The sequence below is a fragment of the Papaver somniferum genome, chromosome 6 (assembly GCF_003573695.1).
Source record: "Papaver somniferum cultivar HN1 chromosome 6, ASM357369v1, whole genome shotgun sequence".
Lineage (NCBI taxonomy): Eukaryota > Viridiplantae > Streptophyta > Magnoliopsida > Ranunculales > Papaveraceae > Papaver > Papaver somniferum.
Genome location: NC_039363.1, coordinates 5,323,540 through 5,331,437, shown reverse-complemented (window position 1 = coordinate 5,331,437; position 7,898 = coordinate 5,323,540).

The window sequence follows — 7,898 nt, the reverse complement described above, 5'->3', positions numbered from 1 at the left end:
CCGGAACTTTTTGCGATGCCTTTCGGCATGGATTTTCCAGGGTTTTCGCCTCCCGTCTCTGTCGTACGTGCAGCTGGTGCAGGTAGTTATTGGAAATAGCTAGAGATAGGTAGCTTGAAAAACCGGTAAAAATGATGGTGGTGATTTTGAAAAACTTAAAACTCGAGCACGCTGTCGTTATGTTATCAGGAAATCAAACATGTTGTGGATCGAACATCCTGACAACAGTTTTGATGATGCTTTCGCTCCATCTTTTGCTGCGGACCGAACGTCCCGGCAACAGTTTCATCGAACTTTGTAATGATGCAGTTTGGGTGGCTTCCGAATGTATTAGTTTCAGAAAACCATGAACTGCGAAGCTGGACTGAGCATTGGCGATCAACTGGACTACCGTAACTGTGATTAACTGGACAACAATAGCTGTGATCAGCTTGACTGCAACAGTTGCAATTAAAACTGGACTGCAACAGGTACAATCAACTGGACTGCAGTATGTAGTAATTGTTGAAGGCGGACAAACTGCTTTCTCACGAACAAGATTTTGAAGTTTCCTGTACTACTTTTCTTAGCGGGAAAACACGATTCCTTTTCTGGTAGTTCCCCTTAGTCGGCGCCAATGTTTGTACCCAGAAATATTTCCAGGCACTAAATACGATGATTTTGGTGACGATGATCAAAACTAGGGTTATACACAAACCAAGTTTAAAGATGATAGATACGGGTTTAACGTGGTTCGACATGGTTTTCCTACATCCACGGACGAATTCCCGTAGGGAGAAATATTTTATTGATATATGAGTTAAAATAATTTCTCATCCCCTTCAGGGTTTTCCCCCCTCTTTAATAAGGGTTATAATTCCCCGGTTGGGAGTTCGAATCGTCCCCTAATTGCGAGGTAGACATAAATTGTACTAAGTTTCTCTGCATGCCTCATGGACATAAACTGTATTAAGTTTTCCTGCATGCCTCCTGGCCATAAACTGTATTAAGTTTCCCTGCATGCCTCTTGGCCATTCCCTGCATGCCTCCTGGCCATAAACTGTATTAAGTTTTTACTTGATAATAGTCATAATTTTCACCTCCATGTTGTAGAGAATTGAAATACGATCGCAACGAGCCAAAAATCATTCAATTCTGATTTATAAAGAAGAAGTTATTAACGAAACAAGATTTACGTGAAGCGGACGTGCTATCGCAGACGTGGCAGTGACCGGACAAAATTACTGACGTGGTGGTCACTGACTGGATCAAATTGCTGACGTGGTAGTCACTGACTGGATCAAATTGATGATATGGTGGTCGCTGACTGGTCCGAATTGCTGATGTGGCAATCACTGACTAGACAGAATTGCTGACGTGACAACCGTTGACTAGGTCAGTGTTCTTTCGTAGCACTTCCTAGTGATGATGTGGCAGCTGAGGTACTTGATGTAGGTGACCAAGACCCTGACATGGGTGACAACATCCTAATGTGGGTGAACGTGATACCAAACATGGGTGAGAAACTGGATGTGGGTTAAAAGAAATCTAACAGAGGTGAAAGAAAACTTAACGCGGGTGAGGTGGGTGAACAAAGAGTTGACGTGGGTGAGCAGAACCGCCGGACATGGCGGCCGATCAAGGCCTCCCAACATGGCCGCTGGCATTTTTTTTCCATTTGAAACCTTTCGCCACGGTTTGATGAACGGTTGCCTTTCTTTTTGAACGTTTTGCAACAGTTTCCTCTTATGTCATCTTTTTGAAAAATCATTGCAAGAGTTTTTCTGGGCTGTTGTCTTTTCTCCTTGAACTTTCAGCAACATTTTTCTTGGACTTTTGCCGTTTCTCACAAAATTTTCTGAAAAAGCGGGGGTCTAACAACCTCACCCAATATTTCGGTTAGCAATCTGTATGGACAAACTCCAATATACTTTTATGAGAATCAACTAGACAATTAGACTCAATCAATAGAAAAGTATATCAAAGAGGTCTATATCTCTATCTCTTGATTTAATTCTTACTCAATCAAATCTATGAGTCTTGATTAAATATAAGAAATATAAACTTGGATGGTACCAAGGACCAATATCGAATGATCAATCAATTTCCAATCAACAACCAAAGGTTGAATTTCACAATTAATCGATACAACGCACAACCTATGATATTTCAATTATATCACAAAATATAATGCTGAATAGAAATAACACACCAGAAATTTTGTTAACGAGGAAACCGCAAGTGCAGAAAACCCCCGGGACCTAGTCCAGATTGAACACCACACTGTATTAAGCCGCTACAGATACTAGCCTACTACAAACTAACTTCGTTCTGGACTGTAGTTGAAACCTAATCAATCTCACACTAATTCAAGGTACAGTTGCACTCCTTACGTCTCTGACCCCAGCAGGATACTACGCACTTGATTCCTTTAGCTGATCTCACCTACAACTAAGAGTTTCTACGACCCAAAGTCGAAGACTTGATAGACAAATCTGTCTCACATAGAAAAGTCTATAGAATTGAATAAATCTGTCTCCCACAGAAATACCCAAGAGTTTTTGTTCTGTCTTTTGATAAATCAAGGTGAACATGAACTAATTGATAAACTGGTCTTATATTCCCGAATAATAAAAGCCTAGTATTATCAATCACCTTACAATAATCTAAATTGTATGGTGATAGACACATTTTTGTGTCTGAATTGTCCTCAGTGTCTCTATTGCTAGTGCTTGATTTTGTACTTATTATGGTGTTTTTATGTTTGTGTAGGTGTTTTTGGAGAAATACACTTGTGTGGAAAAAGTTGCTCAAAAAGTGATATTTGGACCCTCGGAGGGCAATTGCTAAATGGACCCCAGTTTTGGATAAGGGGCACCTCAATTACTAAGGGGAACCCCAATTACTAAGGGGCACCTTCTCCACTGTTTACACCCCACTGTTTATTCGGCACACATTGGATTTGTTTAAGGGGCACGTTCTTCTTCATTTCAAAAAATTAGTTTTGGCGGGAAAGCGTTGCATGCAACTGGCAGAAGGAGGATTAACCTTTTGGACGTGACTTCATGAGATTCAATGGCTGATGTTTTTGGATGAGCTCAGTTCAGATAGACAGGGATGGTATGGGCTTTGGAGTTATCTAAAATTGGCTGGATAATCCATTCGGAGCAAGACAAGGAGTTTGATATTCACGGGATTTTGTCGGACTCTGTATTGCGATTTGGTCGGATTTGTTGCCTGTTTTGGTTTGATATCAACCTGTTACAACTAAACAGGATTGGTAAGAGATTTAAACTCGATTGAAGGAAAAAATTTCATATAATCTCGACAAAACAGGGCAATCTTTCTCGGGAAAATTTCTGAGATATTTTGGGAAGGTCTGTGTGTGTTTCCATCGTGCTAATCTTTATATGGAATGTGTGAGTCTGTTGAGAGTATACAGGGTACATGCAGTCGCGTGAAGGAGATTATTCCCGTGACTATGAAGTAGAGAATAAGAGTAATCAATGAAGATTATATGGAGTTATTGTCGAGTATTTTGGTTTCTGAAGAGTATAAAAAGGATCCTGAGGAGTCATAGATGGGGACGGAGAGTTTGGGGGAGATTACAGAGCTGTGAAAGTCGAGTTGCAGAAGAATCACCATTTTTTCTGCTGTGAAGAACACCAAGAACATTAGGCGCGCAACAACAGTCGTTTCTCAACAGTGGAAACGACACACAGGCGAGGGTCGAGAATCAGCGATAGTACTCTGTTCTATCGTTCTTTTCAGTTTGTAACACTTATAACTATTGCAAATCCGGTTTTTAATAGTTTTTGTCCATTTCATCTTTGTAAACACCCTTTGAGCAATAAAAATGAATTTTGAGTGTGTTTCCAACATGATGATGTGCTAATTCTCCCGCAACCAAGGCAATGGGGAAGCTATTCACGCATGAATAATGGGTAACTATTTCATTTTCTCTAATTTTTAATTATAATTCACTCAATCACTGTTCTTGTAGAGTTTTTAAATGTTTACATAATTTTCTTATTATTTGTGATTCAATTTGATAGATTATACTTTGTTTAATCAATTGATAGTCTATGCTTGGGAAATACAATTAATATTTGAGAATATATTTGATTAATTGTGAATTAAGAAATAAGGGACTTAAAAGATAATTAGAGTTTTGGATTATTTTCCATAATTTATTCGTGTGTGATAGTGGAATCAGTGTCTTGGTTATTCCTAATAATCCTGAATTAAGTTTTGTTTGTTTTTAAATTTCATTAAATCTAAAATCTTTGCTTTCACAAGTCTCAGTGAACTTTCTACTACAACTCAATTTGAAATCACATCATATGGTAGCGGAACTAGATATTGTGGAATCACAAACGATGAGACGAAGATGTTTGTGATTTATTTTTATCTTGCCCTATCGGAGATATAATCTCAAGCCAATTATTCAATTGAAATCGTACGATAAAAAATGGAAAGATCAGATCGCTCAACTACAAGAAAAGTAGTTTCGTCTGGCTTCACAATCCCAATGAAGTCTTTCAGTCGTTAATACAGGGTCTCGAGAAGAAACCTAAGGTTAAAGGAGAATCGACTCTAGCAAACCAACTAGTACCACACAGAAGGTGTGGGATTCAGTTTTTCCAGATGCTAGATATCTCCTTTATATAGTTTTCAAATCAGGGTTTGCAATTTAAGTTACCTTGATAACAAAGCATTCAATATTCATCGTTAGATGAAAAACCTGATTCAACCAAGCTAATATCTTTCAACCGTTAGATAGAAACTTAGCTTGTCACACACACAAATGAAATGCATTCATTTAGGTTTGAGTAACTATACCTAAATGTGTACACTTAGTTGGTCCACAAATAGTTAACCAATGGTTAGCCATATGAGCACTTTCATATTAACCGTATTCATCTTTCTCATAACTAGTTCAAGTGACTCATAAGAACTAGTTGAAGAGTTGTCAAATTAGGTCTTTATTCATAGACACAATTGAAACAAAATCGTTTTGATCCACTTGAATCAATTCATGAACAATATAGCCACGGTTTTCAAAGATTGCATTCCTTATAATTTATTGTTTTAAGTTCATGAACTACCGATTTGAGATATCACCAGCTTGAGTACGCGTACGTGTATGTGTACCTTAGCTACCGGATTTGAGTTCATAAACTCAGCAGAAATTTTCGGTTCGAAAACTTCTGTGGGTACGCGTACGGGTACACGTACCTAAGGTGACTGGTTTACTAGTTTGCAAACTTACAAAGTCCAGCAGATATTTTCGGTATGAAAACTTCATTGGGTACGCGTACTCAACTTGTCTCCTTCACCAATACCGCATGCACACATATGAACGTACCTGGCTTCCGATATATGTATTTATACACTAATTTGCGGATACATTATATATGCTTATATCCATAGATGGTAATCTCAACTGTACATTTCAATCGTTGAAACATTCTTCTATAATGTTATAACAATCGTTATTCACGACTATCGTCATCAAATCTATTTTCAAGATTGAAACATCATCATGAATTTCGTCATGGGTAAAGATGAAAGTGGTTAAAGCGAAATCTTACCAACACATATTTCGAGAAAAAGATAGGCGAGTAAACTCGGCTCGAAATATCAAATGTGTATGTATGAAAACTATCATACTTAAACGAATTTGTCCCAAGAGTAGGAGATAGAATAAACTTTTGAGTGATAGATAAGTTCAAGTCTGCATATACCTTTTAGTCGGATGAAGTTCCACCGGTTCCTCTAGTAGTTCTTCGTCTTTGTAAGATGATCACCATGGTGTCTGGAGCTTCAACTACACTTGACTCTCCTAGACCGAGACTTAGTCATAAGTAAACTAGAAATCAAGACATATAGTTTTGATGATTAATATTGACAAACATGCTTGAGATAGCAACGCATACGAATCCTACCGAGCAATGCTCTAAAATTTTCTGCAACAATTTTGCTACACCTTTTATGATCTTTTTCCGGAACTTTTTGCGATGCCTTTCGGCATGGATTTTCCAGGGTTTTCGCCTCCCGTCTCTGTCGTACGTGCAGCTGGTGCAGGTAGTTATTGTAAATAGCTAGAGATAGGTAGCTTGAAAAACCGGTAAAAATGATGGTGGTGATTTTGAAAAACTTAAAACTCGAGCACGCTGTCGTTATGTTATCAGGAAATCAAACATGTTGTGGATCGAACATCCTGACAACAGTTTTGATGATGCTTTCGCTCCATCTTTTGCTGCGGACCGAACGTCCCGGCAACAGTTTCATCGAACTTTGTAATGATGCAGTTTGGGTGGCTTCCGAATGTATTAGTTTCAGAAAACCATGAACTGCGAAGCTGGACTGAGCATTGGCGATCAACTGGACTACCGTAACTGTGATTAACTGGACAACAATAGCTGTGATCAGCTTGACTGCAACAGTTGCAATTAAAACTGGACTGCAACAGGTACAATCAACTGGACTGCAGTACGTAGTAATTGTTGAAGGCGGACAAACTGCTTTCTCACGAACAAGATTTTGAAGTTTCCTGTACTACTTTTCTTAGCGGGAAAACACGATTCCTTTTCTGGTAGTTCCCCTTAGTCGGCGCCAATGTTTGTACCCAGAAATATTTCCAGGCACTAAATACGATGATTTTGGTGACGATGATCAAAACTAGGGTTATACACAAACCAAGTTTAAAGATGATAGATACGGGTTTAACGTGGTTCGACATGGTTTGCCTACATCCACGGACGAATCCCCGTATGGAGAAATATTTTATTGATATATGAGTTGCAATAATTTCTCATCCCCTTTAGGGTTTTTTCCCTCTCTTTTTCTCTATCTTCTCCCCCTCCCCAATAAGGGTTATAATTCCCCTTATTTATGCACATGCGAATTCGGATCTTCCCTAGTTGCGAGGTAGGCATAAATTGCACTAAGTTTCTCTGCATGCCTCCTGGCCATAAACTGTATTAAGTTTCCCTGCATGCCTCCTGGCCATAAACTGTATTAAGTTTCCCTGCATGCCTCCTGGCCATAAATTGCATTAATTTGCCATGCATGTCTCCTGGAATATTCCAGAATATTCCCTATAGGAATTGGTCATCAAACCTACCGGACTCTTCCAGAATCTTCTTCTGGGTCCTTGAACCGGATCGACGGAAATTGGTTTAATTGACATGGGAAGACTGCCCTGACTGGAGACTGGCAGGCAGCACAACTGACAGTATGGATAGAGGTTGGCTGACAGTGCGACAGAGTACTTAGCTCGAAATTGGTTGGCAGCACCACTGGCAACATGAAGGAAATTGGCTAGAGGCGCGACTTGCAACTTGACTTCGACAGTTGACCGATGGTGGACTTTGACCACTGACCGAAGGTTGACTTTGACCATTGATCAGGCGTTGATTCCATGGATCACTGGATTAGCTTGTAGCTACTTCAGTCGGTAGGCTGGTAGCAGGCTTGGATGAGGGCCAAAAGGTGATTCAAATAACAATTTGGCCCATTATGCAGCATTTTTACTCTTGGTGCAAGCAATCTCACTATGGGATTTTCTGCTGTGGATCTTAGATTGAAGTGTTTTCGAATACACTCAATGTTGCCCGATATACTCTGATTGCATGTCCTTGGAAACACAACCCTTAGAAGGTGGTGAAAGGGGTCATCTCACATCTGTAAAAGTTATTTGACAACAGTCTCTATCGAAGTTTCTTAACTTTTATCTAAAGGCAGCCTCTGACTTCTTTTCCGCGTCATTGATGACCGCTGCCTGACAGTATGTGAAGCACTTGATTGATCAAGTCTGCTGCTAACCTAAAGGAAGACCGGCAAGCAAGATGCGCCCTTTACTTTATATTTTGACAGAGTACCTAGTACTATAATAAAGCTGATACCGCAATACT